Source organism: Channa argus, chromosome 14, assembly GCF_033026475.1.
Source record: "Channa argus isolate prfri chromosome 14, Channa argus male v1.0, whole genome shotgun sequence".
NCBI classification, from domain to species: Eukaryota; Metazoa; Chordata; class Actinopteri; order Anabantiformes; family Channidae; genus Channa; species Channa argus.
Window position 1 is genome coordinate 52,918 of NC_090210.1, and position 15,030 is coordinate 67,947.

The 15,030-nt window shown below is 41.8% G+C and overlaps 16 pseudogenes; all 16 read right to left on the reverse strand.

Moving 5' to 3' along the window:
- Nucleotides 1–4: 4 nt before the first annotated feature.
- LOC137099016 (5S ribosomal RNA) lies at nt 5–123 on the reverse strand (annotated as a pseudogene).
- Nucleotides 124–979: 856 nt separating this feature from the next.
- LOC137099018 (5S ribosomal RNA) lies at nt 980–1,098 on the reverse strand (annotated as a pseudogene).
- An 857-nt stretch (nt 1,099–1,955) lies between these two features.
- LOC137099019 (5S ribosomal RNA) lies at nt 1,956–2,074 on the reverse strand (annotated as a pseudogene).
- An 868-nt stretch (nt 2,075–2,942) lies between these two features.
- LOC137099020 (5S ribosomal RNA) lies at nt 2,943–3,061 on the reverse strand (annotated as a pseudogene).
- An 857-nt stretch (nt 3,062–3,918) lies between these two features.
- Nucleotides 3,919–4,037, reverse strand: LOC137099021 (5S ribosomal RNA; annotated as a pseudogene).
- An 869-nt stretch (nt 4,038–4,906) lies between these two features.
- LOC137099095 (5S ribosomal RNA) lies at nt 4,907–5,025 on the reverse strand (annotated as a pseudogene).
- An 857-nt stretch (nt 5,026–5,882) lies between these two features.
- Nucleotides 5,883–5,991, reverse strand: LOC137099053 (5S ribosomal RNA; annotated as a pseudogene).
- An 853-nt stretch (nt 5,992–6,844) lies between these two features.
- On the reverse strand, nt 6,845–6,963 carry LOC137099049 (5S ribosomal RNA; annotated as a pseudogene).
- An 857-nt stretch (nt 6,964–7,820) lies between these two features.
- On the reverse strand, nt 7,821–7,939 carry LOC137099037 (5S ribosomal RNA; annotated as a pseudogene).
- Nucleotides 7,940–8,806: 867 nt separating this feature from the next.
- On the reverse strand, nt 8,807–8,925 carry LOC137099031 (5S ribosomal RNA; annotated as a pseudogene).
- An 856-nt stretch (nt 8,926–9,781) lies between these two features.
- LOC137099056 (5S ribosomal RNA) lies at nt 9,782–9,900 on the reverse strand (annotated as a pseudogene).
- Nucleotides 9,901–10,753: 853 nt separating this feature from the next.
- LOC137099050 (5S ribosomal RNA) lies at nt 10,754–10,872 on the reverse strand (annotated as a pseudogene).
- An 856-nt stretch (nt 10,873–11,728) lies between these two features.
- LOC137099038 (5S ribosomal RNA) lies at nt 11,729–11,847 on the reverse strand (annotated as a pseudogene).
- Nucleotides 11,848–12,714: 867 nt separating this feature from the next.
- Nucleotides 12,715–12,833, reverse strand: LOC137099032 (5S ribosomal RNA; annotated as a pseudogene).
- An 856-nt stretch (nt 12,834–13,689) lies between these two features.
- Nucleotides 13,690–13,808, reverse strand: LOC137099057 (5S ribosomal RNA; annotated as a pseudogene).
- Nucleotides 13,809–14,665: 857 nt separating this feature from the next.
- On the reverse strand, nt 14,666–14,784 carry LOC137099025 (5S ribosomal RNA; annotated as a pseudogene).
- Between the last annotated feature and the right edge of the window lie 246 nt (nt 14,785–15,030).

Sequence of the window (15,030 nt, forward strand, 5' to 3'; positions counted from 1 at the left end):
AAAAAGCTTACAGCACCTGGTATTCCCAGGCGGTCTTCCTACCAAGTACTAACCAGGCCCGGCTCTATTTGGCTGCCGAGATCGGACGAGATCGGGCGCTTAGAGAGCGGTGTGGCCGTAAGCTGCATTTGACATCATCAACAGCTCTTAAAAACGCTAGAGAAGCAGAATGCATGACACTTGCTAAGAAGAAGATAAATGTTGCAAAGTACAAAGTACTATAACTGTACTGGTCTGTTACGCCCCTGTCTAGGGGGTCAGGGTGCAACATACAAAGATAAATTAGCATGTTCCCTCTCCGATCCCCAAACCAAAATCCAGGATCGAGATGTTCCAACAGAATGATATTTATTTTAAACGAAAGAAAGTGTCAAACAAAACATGACACTACAACTCAGGGCGAACCAAGGCCAACATAATAAACAAAATAAGCCATTTCCCACAGAAAGTGCTAGCTAGCCTGATAGAAATAAACAAACCAAAAGACAGTCGCTAACCCTAACTCCCTAATGTGAAAACGGTCCAAAGAAAATGGCAGTTCACCCCTACAGATTTAATACTATTTACAAAATATACAATTTATAACAAAACCACGTCACAAAACCTAACAATTCAAAAATGCTAAATAAGGTTTGGAAACCAAGAACAGCAAACAGGTGCTGATGCCAGAAAGAGCCTCGCTAGCTGTTGGGAACCGTACTTTTAAAACTCCAGGAAGTGTAGGATGGACCAATCAGCTTCCTGTACTGCCCCCCAATCCGGCCAATCAGGCAGGGCACCTATAAGAACAAGAAAATAAAAACAACACATATGGCCAGGACCGTAACATGGTCTACTAGTAATGAAGCACGATGGTTGGCAAACCAATAAAGTAGCAAAACAGCAATGAAAGAACAAAATTTGATGAAAATATAGAACAATTTCTATGAATAAATAGGCAGTAACACCAGCTTGTGCTGCCCGTAAACCCAAGCAAAAAAGCTTACAGCACCTGGTATTCCCAGGCGGTCTTCCTACCAAGTACTAACCAGGCCCGGCTCTATTTGGCTGCCGAGATCGGACGAGATCGGGCGCTTAGAGAGCGGTGTGGCCGTAAGCTGCATTTGACATCATCAACAGCTCTTAAAAACGCTAGAGAAGCAGAATGCATGACACTTGCTAAGAAGAAGATAAATGTGGCAAAGTACAAAGTACTATAACTGTACTGGTCTGTTACGCCCCTGTCTAGGGGGTCAGGGTGCAACATACAAAGATAAATTAGCATGTTCCCTCTCCGATCCCCAAACCAAAATCCAGGATCGAGATGTTCCAACAGAATGATATTTATTTTAAACGAAAGAAAGTGTCAAAGAAAACATGACACTACAACTCAGGGCGAACCAAGGCCAACATAATAAACAAAATAAGCCATTTCCCACAGAAAGTGTTAGCTAGCCTGATAGAAATAAACAAACCAAAAGATAGTCGCTAACCCTAACTCCCTAATGTGAAAACAGTCCAAAGAAAATGGCAGTTCACCCCTACAGATTTAATACTATTTACAAAATATACAATTTATAAACAAAACCACGGCACAAAACCTAACAATTCAAAAATGCTAAATAAGGTTTGGAAACCAAGAACAGCAAACAAGTGCTGATGCCAGAAAGAGCCTCGCTAGCTGTTGGGAACCGTACTTTTAAAACTCCAGGAAGTGTAGGATGGACCAATCAGCTTCCTGTACTGCCCCCCAATCCGGCCAATCAGGCAGGGCACCTATAAGAACAAGAAAATAAAAACAACACATATGGCCAGGACCGTAACATGGTCTACTAGTAATGAAGCACGATGGTTGGCAAACCAATAAAGTAGCAAAACAGCAATGAAAGAACAAAATTTGATGAAAATATAGAACAATTTCTATGAATAAATAGGCAGTAACACCAGCTTGTGCTGCCCGTAAACCCAAGCAAAAAAGCTTACAGCACCTGGTATTCCCAGGCGGTCTTCCTACCAAGTACTAACCAGGCCCGGCTCTATTTGGCTGCCGAGATCGGACGAGATCGGGCGCTTAGAGAGCGGTGTGGCCGTAAGCTGCATTTGACATCATCAACAGCTCTTAAAAACGCTAGAGAAGCAGAATGCATGACACTTGCTAAGAAGAAGATAAATGTGGCAAAGTACAAAGTACTATAACTGTACTGGTCTGTTACGCCCCAGTCTAGGGGGTCAGGGTGAAACATACAAAGATAAATTTGCATGTTTCCTTTTCCGATCCTCAAACCAAAATCCAGGATTGAGATGTTCCAACAGAATGATATTTATTTTAAACGAAAGAAAGTGTCAAACAAAACATGACACTAAAACTCAGGGCGAACCAAGGCCAACATAATAAACAAAATAAGCCATTTCCCACAGAAAGTGCTAGCTAGCCTGATAGAAATAAACAAACCAAAAGATAGTCGCTAACCCTAACTCCCTAATGTGAAAACAAGAAAAAACAATCAAAAGAAAATGGCAGTCCACCCCTACAGATTTAATACTATTTACAAAATATACAATTTATAAAGAAAACCACGGCACAAAACCAAACAATTCAAAAATGCTAAATAAGGTTTGGAAACCAAGAACAGCAAACAGGTGCTGATGCCAGAAAGAGCCTCGCTAGCTGTTGGGAACCGTACTTTTAAAACTCCAGGAAGTGTAGGATGGACCAATCAGCTTCCTGTACTGCCCCCCAATCCGGCCAATCAGGCAGGGCACCTATAAGAACAAGAAAATAAAAACAACACATATGGCCAGGACCGTAACATGGTCTACTAGTAATGAAGCACGATGGTTGGCAAACCAATAAAGTAGCAAAACAGCAATGAAAGAACAAAATTTGATGAAAATATAGAACAATTTCTATGAATAAATAGGCAGTAACACCAGCTTGTGCTGCCCGTAAACCCAAGCAAAAAAGCTTACAGCACCTGGTATTCCCAGGCGGTCTTCCTACCAAGTACTAACCAGGCCCGGCTCTATTTGGCTGCCGAGATCGGACGAGATCGGGCGCTTAGAGAGCGGTGTGGCCGTAAGCTGCATTTGACATCATCAACAGCTCTTAAAAACGCTAGAGAAGCAGAATGCATGACACTTGCTAAGAAGAAGATAAATGTGGCAAAGTACAAAGTACTATAACTGTACTGGTCTGTTACGCCCCTGTCTAGGGGGTCAGGGTGCAACATACAAAGATAAATTAGCATGTTCCCTCTCCGATCCCCAAACCAAAATCCAGGATCGAGATGTTCCAACAGAATGATATTTATTTTAAACGAAAGAAAGTGTCAAAGAAAACATGACACTACAACTCAGGGCGAACCAAGGCCAACATAATAAACAAAATAAGCCATTTCCCACAGAAAGTGTTAGCTAGCCTGATAGAAATAAACAAACCAAAAGATAGTCGCTAACCCTAACTCCCTAATGTGAAAACAGTCCAAAGAAAATGGCAGTTCACCCCTACAGATTTAATACTATTTACAAAATATACAATTTATAAACAAAACCACGGCACAAAACCTAACAATTCAAAAATGCTAAATAAGGTTTGGAAACCAAGAACAGCAAACAAGTGCTGATGCCAGAAAGAGCCTCGCTAGCTGTTGGGAACCGTACTTTTAAAACTCCAGGAAGTGTAGGATGGACCAATCAGCTTCCTGTACTGCCCCCCAATCCGGCCAATCAGGCAGGGCACCTATAAGAACAAGAAAATAAAAACAACACATATGGCCAGGACCGTAACATGGTCTACTAGTAATGAAGCACGATGGTTGGCAAACCAATAAAGTAGCAAAACAGCAATGAAAGAACAAAATTTGATGAAAATATAGAACAATTTCTATGAATAAATAGGCAGTAACACCAGCTTGTGCTGCCCGTAAACCCAAGCAAAAAAGCTTACAGCACCTGGTATTCCCAGGCGGTCTTCCTACCAAGTACTAACCAGGCCCGGCTCTATTTGGCTGCCGAGATCGGACGAGATCGGGCGCTTAGAGAGCGGTGTGGCCGTAAGCTGCATTTGACATCATCAACAGCTCTTAAAAACGCTAGAGAAGCAGAATGCATGACACTTGCTAAGAAGAAGATAAATGTGGCAAAGTACAAAGTACTATAACTGTACTGGTCTGTTACGCCCCAGTCTAGGGGGTCAGGGTGAAACATACAAAGATAAATTTGCATGTTTCCTTTTCCGATCCTCAAACCAAAATCCAGGATTGAGATGTTCCAACAGAATGATATTTATTTTAAACGAAAGAAAGTGTCAAACAAAACATGACACTAAAACTCAGGGCGAACCAAGGCCAACATAATAAACAAAATAAGCCATTTCCCACAGAAAGTGCTAGCTAGCCTGATAGAAATAAACAAACCAAAAGATAGTCGCTAACCCTAACTCCCTAATGTGAAAACAAGAAAAAACAATCAAAAGAAAATGGCAGTCCACCCCTACAGATTTAATACTATTTACAAAATATACAATTTATAAACAAAACCACGGCACAAAACCTAACAATTCAAAAATGCTAAATAAGGTTTGGAAACCAAGAACAGCAAACAGGTGCTGATGCCAGAAAGAGCCTCGCTAGCTGTTGGGAACCGTACTTTTAGAACTCCAGGAAGTGTAGGATGGACCAATCAGCTTCCTGTACTGCCCCCCAATCCGGCCAATCAGGCACGGCACCTATAAGAACAAGAAAATAAAAACAACACATATGGCCAGGACCGTAACATGGTCTACTAGTAATGAAGCACGATGGTTGACAAACCAATAAAGTAGCAAAACAGCAATGAAAGAACAAAATTTGATGAAAATATGGAACAATTTCTATGAATAAATAGGCAGTAACACCAGCTTGTGCTGCCCGAAAAACCCAAGCAAAAAAGCTTACAGCACCTGGTATTCCCAGGTGGTCTTCCTACCAAGTACTAACCAGGCCCGGCTCTATTTGGCTGCCGAGATCGGACGAGATCGGGCGCTTAGAGAGCGGTGTGGCCGTAAGCTGCATTTGACATCATCAACAGCTCTTAAAAACGCTGGAGAAGCAGAATGCATGACACTTGCTAAGAAGAAGATAAATGTGGCAAAGTACAAAGTACTATAACTGTACTGGTCTGTTACGCCCCTGTCTAGGGGGTCAGGGTGAAACATACAAAGATAAATTTGCATGTTCCCTCTCCAATCCTCAAACCAAAATCCAGGATTGAGATGTTCCAACAGAATGATATTTATTTTAAACGAACGAAAGTGTCAAACAAAACATGACACTACAACTCAGGGCGAACCAAGGCCAACATAATAAACAAAATAAGCCATTTCCCACAGAAAGTGCTAGCTAGCCTGATAGAAATAAACAAACCAAAAGACAGTCGCTAACCCTAACTCCCTAATGTGAAAACAGTCCAAAGAAAATGGCAGTTCACCCCTACAGATTTAATACTATTTACAAAATATACAATTTATAAACAAAACCACGGCACAAAACCTAACAATTCAAAAATGCTAAATAAGGTTTGGAAACCAAGAACAGCAAACAGGTGCTGATGCCAGAAAGAGCCTCGCTAGCTGTTGGGAACCGTACTTTTAAAACTCCAGGAAGTGTAGGATGGACCAATCAGCTTCCTGTACTGACCCCCAATCCGGCCAATCAGGCAGGGCACCTATAAGAACAAGAAAATAAAAACAACACATATGGCCAGGACCGTAACATGGTCTACTAGTAATGAAGCACGATGGTTGGCAAACCAATAAAGTAGCAAAACAGCAATGAAAGAACAAAATTTGATGAAAATATAGAACAATTTCTATGAATAAATAGGCAGTAACACCAGCTTGTGCTGCCCGTAAACCCAAGCAAAAAAGCTTACAGCACCTGGTATTCCCAGGCGGTCTTCCTACCAAGTACTAACCAGGCCCGGCTCTATTTGGCTGCCGAGATCGGGCGCTTAGAGAGCGGTGTGGCCGTAAGCTGCATTTGACATCATCAACAGCTCTTAAAAACGCTGGAGAAGCAGAATGCATGACACTTGCTAAGAAGAAGATAAATGTGGCAAAGTACAAAGTACTATAACTGTACTGGTCTGTTACGCCCCTGTCTAGGGGGTCAGGGTGCAACATACAAAGATAAATTAGCATGTTCCCTCTCCGATCCCCAAACCAAAATCCAGGATCGAGATGTTCCAACAGAATGATATTTATTTTAAACGAAAGAAAGTGACAAACGAAGAATGACACAACTCAGGGCGAACCAAGGCCAACATAATAAACAAAATAAGCCATTTCCCACAGAAAGTGCTAGCTAGCCTGATAGAAATAAACAAACCAAAAGACAGTCGCTAACCTTAACTCCCTAATGTGAAAACGGTCCAAAGAAAATGGCAGTTCACCCCTACAGATTTAATACTATTTACAAAATATACAATTTATAACAAAACCACGGCACAAAACCTAACAATTCAAAAATGCTAAATAAGGTTTGGAAACCAAGAACAGCAAACAGGTGCTGATGCCAGAAAGAGCCTCGCTAGCTGTTGGGAACCGTACTTTTAAAACTCCAGGAAGTGTAGGATGGACCAATCAGCTTCCTGTACTGCCCCCCAATCCGGCCAATCAGGCACGGCACCTATAAGAACAAGAAAATAAAAACAACACATATGGCCAGGACCGTAACATGGTCTACTAGTAATGAAGCACGATGGTTGACAAACCAATAAAGTAGCAAAACAGCAATGAAAGAACAAAATTTGATGAAAATATGGAACAATTTCTATGAATAAATAGGCAGTAACACCAGCTTGTGCTGCCCGTAAACCCAAGCAAAGAAGCTTACAGCACGTGGTATTCCCAGGCGGTCTTCCTACCAAGTACTAACCAGGCCCGGCTCTATTTGGCTGCCGAGATCGGACGAGATCGGGAGCTTAGAGAGTGGTGTGGCCGTAAGCTGCTTTTGACATCATCAACAGCTCCTAAAAACGCTGGAGAAGCAGAATGCACAACACTTGCTAAGAAGAAGATAAATGTGGCAAAGTACAAAGTACTATAACTGTACTGGTCTGTTACGCCCCTGTCTAGGGGGTCAGGGTGCAACATACAAAGATAAATTAGGATGTTCCCTCTCCGGTCTCCAAACCATAATCCAGGATCGAGATGTTCCAACAGAATGATATTTATTTTAAACGAAAGAAAGTGTCAAACAAAACATGACACTACAACTCAGGGCGAACCAAGGCCAACATAATAAACAAAATAAGCCATTTCCCACAGAAAGTGCTAGCTAGCCTGATAGAAATAAACAAACCAAAAGACAGTCGCTAACCCTAACTCCCAAATGTGAAAACAGTCCAAAGAAAATGGTAGTTCACCCCTACAGATTTAATACTATTTACAAAATATACAATTTATAAACAAAACCACGGCACAAAACCAAACAATTCAAAAATGCTAAATAAGGTTTGGAAACCAAGAACAGCAAACAGGTGCTGATGCCAGAAAGAGCCTCGCTAGCTGTTGGGAACCGTACTTTTAAAACTCCAGGAAGTGTAGGATGGACCAATCAGCTTCCTGTACTGCCCCCCAATCCGGCCAATCAGGCAGGGCACCTATAAGAACAAGAAAATAAAAACAACACATATGGCCAGGACCGTAACATGGTCTACTAGTAATGAAGCACGATGGTTGGCAAACCAATAAAGTAGCAAAACAGCAATGAAAGAACAAAATTTGATGAAAATATAGAACAATTTCTATGAATAAATAGGCAGTAACACCAGCTTGTGCTGCCCGTAAACCCAAGCAAAAAAGCTTACAGCACCTGGTATTCCCAGGCGGTCTTCCTACCAAGTACTAACCAGGCCCGGCTCTATTTGGCTGCCGAGATCGGACGAGATCGGGCGCTTAGAGAGCGGTGTGGCCGTGAGCTGCATTTGACATCATCAACAGCTCTTAAAAACGCTAGAGAAGCAGAATGCATGACACTTGCTAAGAAGAAGATAAATGTGGCAAAGTACAAAGTACTATAACTGTACTGGTCTGTTACGCCCCTGTCTAGGGGGTCAGGGTGCAACATACAAAGATAAATCAGCATGTTCCCTCTCCGATCCCCAAACCAAAATCCAGGATCGAGATGTTCCAACAGAATGATATTTATTTTAAACGAAAGAAAGTGTCAAACAAAACATGACACTACAACTCAGGGCGAACCAAGGCCAACATAATAAACAAAATAAGCCATTTCCCACAGAAAGTGCTAGCTAGCCTGATAGAAATAAACAAACCAAAAGACAGTCGCTAACCCTAACTCCCTAATGTGAAAACAAGAAAAAACAATCAAAAGAAAATGGCAGTCCACCCCTACAGATTTAATACTATTTACAAAATATACAATTTATAAACAAAACCACGGCACAAAACCTAAAAATTCAAAAATGCTAAATAAGGTTTGGAAACCAAGAACAGCAAAGAGGTGCTGATGCCAGAAAGAGCCTCGCTAGCTGTTGGGAACCGTACTTTTAAAACTCCAGGAAGTGTAGGATGGACCAATCAGCTTCCTGTACTGCCCCCCAATCCGGCCAATCAGGCACGGCACCTATAAGAACAAGAAAATAAAAACAACACATATGGCCAGGACCGTAACATGGTCTACTAGTAATGAAGCACGATGGTTGACAAACCAATAAAGTAGCAAAACAGCAATGAAAGAACAAAATTTGATGAAAATATGGAACAATTTCTATGAATAAATAGGCAGTAACACCAGCTTGTGCTGCCCGTAAACCCAAGCAAAAAAGCTTACAGCACCTGGTATTCCCAGGCGGTCTTCCAACCAAGTACTAACCAGGCCCGGCTCTATTTGGCTGCCGAGATCGGACGAGATCGGGCGCTTAGAGAGCTGTGTGGCCGTAAGCTGCATTTGACATCATCAACAGCTCTTAAAAACGCTAGAGAAGCAGAATGCATGACACTTGCTAAGAAGAAGATAAATGTGGCAAAGTACAAAGTACTATAACTGTACTGGTCTGTTACGCCCCTGTCTAGGGGGTCAGGGTGCAACATACAAAGATAAATTAGCATGTTCCCTCTCCGATCCCCAAACCAAAATCCAGGATCGAGATGTTCCAACAGAATGATATTTATTTTAAACGAAAGAAAGTGTCAAACAAAACATGACACTACAACTCAGGGCGAACCAAAGCCAACATAATAAACAAAATAAGCCATTTCCCACAGAAAGTGCTACCTAGCCTGATAGAAATAAACAAACCAAAAGACAGTCGCTAACCCTAACTCCCTAATGTGAAAACGGTCCAAAGAAAATGGCAGTTCACCCCTACAGATTTAATACTATTTACAAAATATACAATTTATAACAAAACCACGGCACAAAACCTAACAATTCAAAAATGCTAAATAAGGTTTGGAAACCAAGAACAGCAAACAGGTGCTGATGCCAGAAAGAGCCTCGCTAGCTGTTGGGAACCGTACTTTTAAAACTCCAGGAAGTGTAGGATGGACCAATCAGCTTCCTGTACTGCCCCCCAATCCGGCCAATCAGGCAGGGCACCTATAAGAACAAGAAAATAAAAACAACACATATGGCCAGGACTGTAACATGGTCTACTAGTAATGAAGCACGATGGTTGGCAAACCAATAAAGTAGCAAAACAGCAATGAAAGAACAAAATTTGATGAAAATATAGAACAATTTCTATGAATAAATAGGCAGTAACACCAGCTTGTGCTGCCCGTAAACCCAAGCAAAGAAGCTTACAGCACGTGGTATTCCCAGGCGGTCTTCCTACCAAGTACTAACAAGGCCCGGCCCTATTTGGCTGCTGAGATCGGACGGGATCGGGCGCTTAGAGAGCAGTGTGGCCGTAAGCTGCATTTGACATCATCAACAGCTCTTAAAAACGCTGGAGAAGCAGAATGCATGACACTTGCTAAGAAGAAGATAAATGTGGCAAAGTACAAAGTACTATAACTGTACTGGTCTGTTACGCCCCTGTCTAGGGGGTCAGGGTGCAACATACAAAGATAAATTAGCATGTTCCCTCTCAAATCCCCAAACCAAAATCCAGGATCGAGATGTTCCAACAGAATGATATTTATTTTAAACGAAAGAAAGTGACAAACGAAGAATGACACAACTCAGGGCGAACCAAGGCCAACATAATAAACAAAATAAGCCATTTCCCACAGAAAGTGCTAGCTAGCCTGATAGAAATAAACAAACCAAAAGACAGTCGCTAACCTTAACTCCCTAATGTGAAAACGGTCCAAAGAAAATGGCAGTTCACCCCTACAGATTTAATACTATTTACAAAATATACAATTTATAACAAAACCACGTCACAAAACCTAACAATTCAAAAATGCTAAATAAGGTTTGGAAACCAAGAACAGCAAACAGGTGCTGATGCCAGAAAGAGCCTCGCTAGCTGTTGGGAACCGTACTTTTAAAACTCCAGGAAGTGTAGGATGGACCAATCAGCTTCCTGTACTGCCCCCCAATCCGGCCAATCAGGCACGGCACCTATAAGAACAAGAAAATAAAAACAACACATATGGCCAGGACCGTAACATGGTCTACTAGTAATGAAGCACGATGGTTGACAAACCAATAAAGTAGCAAAACAGCAATGAAAGAACAAAATTTGATGAAAATATGGAACAATTTCTATGAATAAATAGGCAGTAACACCAGCTTGTGCTGCCCGTAAACCCAAGCAAAGAAGCTTACAGCACGTGGTATTCCCAGGCGGTCTTCCTACCAAGTACTAACCAGGCCCGGCTCTATTTGGCTGCCGAGATCGGACGAGATCGGGAGCTTAGAGAGTGGTGTGGCCGTAAGCTGCTTTTGACATCATCAACAGCTCCTAAAACGCTGGAGAAGCAGAATGCACAACACTTGCTAAGAAGAAGATAAATGTGGCAAAGTACAAAGTACTATAACTGTACTGGTCTGTTACGCCCCTGTCTAGGGGGTCAGGGTGCAACATACAAAGATAAATTAGGATGTTCCCTCTCCGGTCTCCAAACCATAATCCAGGATCGAGATGTTCCAACAGAATGATATTTATTTTAAACGAAAGAAAGTGTCAAACAAAACATGACACTACAACTCAGGGCGAACCAAGGCCAACATAATAAACAAAATAAGCCATTTCCCACAGAAAGTGCTAGCTAGCCTGATAGAAATAAACAAACCAAAAGACAGTCGCTAACCCTAACTCCCAAATGTGAAAACAGTCCAAAGAAAATGGTAGTTCACCCCTACAGATTTAATACTATTTACAAAATATACAATTTATAAACAAAACCACGGCACAAAACCAAACAATTCAAAAATGCTAAATAAGGTTTGGAAACCAAGAACAGCAAACAGGTGCTGATGCCAGAAAGAGCCTCGCTAGCTGTTGGGAACCGTACTTTTAAAACTCCAGGAAGTGTAGGATGGACCAATCAGCTTCCTGTACTGCCCCCCAATCCGGCCAATCAGGCAGGGCACCTATAAGAACAAGAAAATAAAAACAACACATATGGCCAGGACCGTAACATGGTCTACTAGTAATGAAGCACGATGGTTGGCAAACCAATAAAGTAGCAAAACAGCAATGAAAGAACAAAATTTGATGAAAATATAGAACAATTTCTATGAATAAATAGGCAGTAACACCAGCTTGTGCTGCCCGTAAACCCAAGCAAAAAAGCTTACAGCACCTGGTATTCCCAGGCGGTCTTCCTACCAAGTACTAACCAGGCCCGGCTCTATTTGGCTGCCGAGATCGGACGAGATCGGGCGCTTAGAGAGCGGTGTGGCCGTGAGCTGCATTTGACATCATCAACAGCTCTTAAAAACGCTAGAGAAGCAGAATGCATGACACTTGCTAAGAAGAAGATAAATGTGGCAAAGTACAAAGTACTATAACTGTACTGGTCTGTTACGCCCCTGTCTAGGGGGTCAGGGTGCAACATACAAAGATAAATCAGCATGTTCCCTCTCCGATCCCCAAACCAAAATCCAGGATCGAGATGTTCCAACAGAATGATATTTATTTTAAACGAAAGAAAGTGTCAAACAAAACATGACACTACAACTCAGGGCGAACCAAGGCCAACATAATAAACAAAATAAGCCATTTCCCACAGAAAGTGCTAGCTAGCCTGATAGAAATAAACAAACCAAAAGATAGTCGCTAACCCTAACTCCCTAATGTGAAAACAAGAAAAAACAATCAAAAGAAAATGGCAGTCCACCCCTACAGATTTAATACTATTTACAAAATATACAATTTATAAACAAAACCACGGCACAAAACCTAACAATTCAAAAATGCTAAATAAGGTTTGGAAACCAAGAACAGCAAAGAGGTGCTGATGCCAGAAAGAGCCTCGCTAGCTGTTGGGAACCGTACTTTTAAAACTCCAGGAAGTGTAGGATGGACCAATCAGCTTCCTGTACTGCCCCCCAATCCGGCCAATCAGGCACGGCACCTATAAGAACAAGAAAATAAAAACAACACATATGGCCAGGACCGTAACATGGTCTACTAGTAATGAAGCACGATGGTTGACAAACCAATAAAGTAGCAAAACAGCAATGAAAGAACAAAATTTGATGAAAATATAGAACAATTTCTATGAATAAATAGGCAGTAACACCAGCTTGTGCTGCCCGTAAACCCAAGCAAAAAAGCTTACAGCACCTGGTATTCCCAGGCGGTCTTCCAACCAAGTACTAACCAGGCCCGGCTCTATTTGGCTGCCGAGATCGGACGAGATCGGGCGCTTAGAGAGCTGTGTGGCCGTAAGCTGCATTTGACATCATCAACAGCTCTTAAAAACGCTAGAGAAGCAGAATGCATGACACTTGCTAAGAAGAAGATAAATGTGGCAAAGTACAAAGTACTATAACTGTACTGGTCTGTTACGCCCCTGTCTAGGGGGTCAGGGTGCAACATACAAAGATAAATTAGCATGTTCCCTCTCCGATCCCCAAACCAAAATCCAGGATCGAGATGTTCCAACAGAATGATATTTATTTTAAACGAAAGAAAGTGTCAAACAAAACATGACACTACAACTCAGGGCGAACCAAAGCCAACATAATAAACAAAATAAGCCATTTCCCACAGAAAGTGCTACCTAGCCTGATAGAAATAAACAAACCAAAAGACAGTCGCTAACCCTAACTCCCTAATGTGAAAACGGTCCAAAGAAAATGGCAGTTCACCCCTACAGATTTAATACTATTTACAAAATATACAATTTATAACAAAACCACGGCACAAAACCTAACAATTCAAAAATGCTAAATAAGGTTTGGAAACCAAGAACAGCAAACAGGTGCTGATGCCAGAAAGAGCCTCGCTAGCTGTTGGGAACCGTACTTTTAAAACTCCAGGAAGTGTAGGATGGACCAATCAGCTTCCTGTACTGCCCCCCAATCCGGCCAATCAGGCAGGGCACCTATAAGAACAAGAAAATAAAAACAACACATATGGCCAGGACTGTAACATGGTCTACTAGTAATGAAGCACGATGGTTGGCAAACCAATAAAGTAGCAAAACAGCAATGAAAGAACAAAATTTGATGAAAATATAGAACAATTTCTATGAATAAATAGGCAGTAACACCAGCTTGTGCTGCCCGTAAACCCAAGCAAAGAAGCTTACAGCACGTGGTATTCCCAGGCGGTCTTCCTACCAAGTACTAACAAGGCCCGGCCCTATTTGGCTGCTGAGATCGGACGGGATCGGGCGCTTAGAGAGCAGTGTGGCCGTAAGCTGCATTTGACATCATCAACAGCTCTTAAAAACGCTGGAGAAGCAGAATGCATGACACTTGCTAAGAAGAAGATAAATGTGGCAAAGTACAAAGTACTATAACTGTACTGGTCTGTTACGCCCCTGTCTAGGGGGTCAGGGTGCAACATACAAAGATAAATTAGCATGTTCCCTCTCCGATCCTCAAACCAAAATCCAGGATTGAGATGTTCCAACAGAATGATATTTATTTTAAACGAAAGAAAGTGTCAAACAAAACATGACACTACAACTCAGGGCGAACCAAGGCCAACATAATAAACAAAATAAGCCATTTCCCACAGAAAGTGCTAGCTAGCCTGATAGAAATAAACAAACCAAAAGACAGTCGCTAACCCTAACTCCCAAATGTGAAAACAGTCCAAAGAAAATGGTAGTTCACCCCTACAGATTTAATACTATTTACAAAATATACAATTTATAAACAAAACCACGGCACAAAACCTAACAATTCAAAAATGCTAAATAAGGTTTGGAAACCAAGAACAGCAAACAGGTGCTGATGCCAGAAAGAGCCTCGCTTGCTGTTGGGAACCGTACTTTTAAAACTCCAGGAAGTGTAGGATGGACCAATCAGCTTCCTGTACTGCCCCCCAATCCGGCCAATCAGGCAGGGCACCTATAAGAACAAGAAAATAAAAACAACACATATGGCCAGGACCGTAACATGGTCTACTAGTAATGAAGCACGATGGTTGGCAAACCAATAAAGTAGCAAAACAGCAATGAAAGAACAAAATTTGATGAAAATATAGAACAATTTCTATGAATAAATAGGCAGTAACACCAGCTTGTGCTGCCCGTAAACCCAAGCAAAAAAGCTTACAGCACCTGATATTCCCAGGCGGTCTTCCTACCAAGTACTAACCAGGCCCGGCTCTATTTGGCTGCCGAGATCGGACGAGATCGGGCGCTTAGAGAGCGGTGTGGCCGTAAGCTGCATTTGACATCATCAACAGCTCTTAAAAACGCTAGAGAAGCAGAATGCATGACACTTGCTAAGAAGAAGATAAATGTGGCAAAGTACAAAGTACTATAACTGTACTGGTCTGTTACGCCCCTGTCTAGGGGGTCAGGGTGCAACATACAAAGATAAATTAGCATGTTCCCTCTCCGATCCCCAAACCAAAATCCAGGATCGAGATGTTCCAACAGAATGATATTTATTTTAAACGAAAGAAAGT